Source organism: Lactuca virosa, chromosome 9, assembly GCF_052849685.1.
Source record: "Lactuca virosa cultivar CGN04683 chromosome 9, Lactuca_virosa_CGN04683_v6, whole genome shotgun sequence".
Lineage (NCBI taxonomy): Eukaryota > Viridiplantae > Streptophyta > Magnoliopsida > Asterales > Asteraceae > Lactuca > Lactuca virosa.
In genome coordinates, this window is record NC_136434.1 from 111,910,307 (window position 1) to 111,913,010 (window position 2,704).

Consider the following 2,704-nt stretch of genomic DNA (forward strand, 5'->3'; position numbering starts at 1 on the left):
TGCAGTTTTGGTCCATGTCCAAACTAAAAGGACTATTATACCCTTAATGAATTTAGTTTTTATTTTTCTTTCTATTTTTAAAATTATTATTATTATTAAATATAAAAATGGGCCCACCTCTCTCTCTCTCTCTTGGATACCACCAGCAAGGGAAGAAGAACTGGTGGCTGCCACCACCTCTGCAACTCCCTTTCTCCTTCATTTTCTTTCCCGTCGATCAAATAGCCCAAACACCCTCCGTTCACTTCGTGTGCTACTCACCTCCACAGCCGACAACAAAAGGGGAAAGCATTCGAGAGGAGCAACGGAGCAACCATATTGCCATCACCTTCGATGCTTCAATCATCTTCGAGCCTGTCACCGCCTTCAGCTCCTGCGCTTCTTCTGTCTCAGAAGGAAGGTGCGAAGGTGGGGAATCAAAAAGGGGCTGCCGACTCCGATGTTTGCTCCGAGGAAACACCTACTTCGGTGGTGGGTTCAGGCCAGGGAACGAAGAAGAAATGGAGGATGAAAGGGGGAAAGGCAGCAACGATCGCAATAGTCTTCAGGGGGAGTTCAGTGACTACGATCGACAGGTAAAAGGGTGGAGCAACAAGGGGTTGTTGCCTCGAACCAGTCTTTGTTTTCCGATCTTCAAGACGAGTCACACATTTCATAACAGGAAACGAAGGAGAAGACAGGCGAAGGAGAAGACAGGCGAAGTAGAAGAGGCAACTGCCTCCTGTTCTTCTTCTTGATGGCAACAACAATTGAATGAAAAGAAGGGTGTTTGGAGCTGGTTTATCTCATCAAAGCTTTGGGTGTGAAGAAGGAGAAATGGGTTCGAGATTTGGGTTGTTGATTTAGGTTCTTATTTTTGTTTACAACTTCCATTTTCATCAGAAAATGGTGTCGTAGGGTTTTCAAAAGGGTTATTGTTATTGTAGTCCAACAAACTTATTAGTTTTGGTTTAAACGGTCATTTATGATATTTTTTGTATTATAAGGTAATGAATTCATATTTTAAGGTTTTAAAATGTCATTAGGAAAAATATGAAGGGTCACCCGGTGAACCCCTTCCTACTCATCAGGTACCATTTGACAAGTCGTTAAAATAAAACCACCTCACTTGCTACCTGTCTTCTTCTTCCTTGCTGGCTATGGTAATCCCTTTTGCCTCTTGAAATCCGATCGGGAGGAACGAGGAAGACACACAAAATCATAGTACAATTTCGAATCATTTAGTCAAATAACTATAGAATAACGAGAACAAAAAAAAAATCATCAGCAAAACCAAAGGAAATTAAAAGGCGGGAAATTAAGTGAAATCCTTGTAATCCGTTGTTGCCTGCTGCCATCAATTCCTTCACCAATAATAGCCGGCTAGTTATCCATTGCCTCCGATCCATTTTTGTTCTCAATTACGCACAAAACAATGCTTTCCTTCATCTGAATCATCGGTATCATACGATTGCTTTGAATTTGAAGCTTTATGATTCGTATAAATGTAATCGTTGTTAATCACGCCTTTATCAGGACTATTAGAGTTCAAATGCATCAAACGGGTAGAATTATTCCTATCGCTACTGTCGATTTTGACGATGACTTCGTTGTGGGTTTCGGCGTCACTTGAGGGGTGTTCATGTTGATCAGAGGCATTAGATTCTGGTGGTTTCTTCGATGCTCTGGGATTATCCATTGTATGTATCTACCCTAAAGTTTAACGATATAGAAAATTTTGAAGAGAAATTGTACAATGAAATGATTGTTTTTACATAAATTGTGAAGGGTTGTTTTGTGAAGGCATCATCCACCAACCTACTAGATACTTCATTGGTAAAGTTTGATTCACATGATCTTCTTTAAAGTGACAATGAATTTTACTTCCTGCAACCCGTTACAAGCATCCTTGGTGGTCCAATTGGGCCACCACGTCACAACCTTCTCGAACCCTAGTCCCATTGGCAGTCACAAGATTATGAAAGCAGATCATGTTTGTTTTTCCTTATTATATGTTGTTAATCCTTAGATATGTGTCATTTTCGTTTTGAATCCACCAGAAACGATGTATGTATATGTACTTGTTGTTCCTCTTAGAAAACGGTAAACTATATATGCATATGCCACATGTTCGATAAAAGTCCTCAAGGAAGGCAATAGGGTTTCGGCTCGATGAAAGTTGTAAGTTTCTCCAAGTACCTGGTTGTCAACATCAATCTTAGAAAGAAAACCAGTTACAGTGGAAGAAGGGAATGAAATGATCGGAAGAAGGCGGTGGTTGTTATTGTTGGTGGTGGTGGTGGTAGATGCCGATGACAGTGGTGGTGTTGGTGCTGACAGTGGTGGTGGTGGTATATTCAAAGGGACCAGCATCAATCTTGGTCCCCAAGATTGATGCTAACTAGGATGGATATAGAGGTATTTAATTACAAACCAACATATTATTTCCTACGTAGCATTCTTCTTGGCATGATTACATCATAGGTAACCTGACCAAGGTAACCTGACCAAACTAGCTGATAAAAGTGGAATTCATTCCCTTATAATGCAAAAAAAATATCATTAGAGACCATTTAAACTAAAACCCGAAAGTTCATTGGGTTACACTGACAATAACCAGTTTCGAAAATGGTTTTTAACCCTTTAAAAGTGCATTGTTATAATATGTCGAATCGGATGGATCTAGTGGTGTTCTGTTGCATCTACAAAATATTGTGGCCCTCCC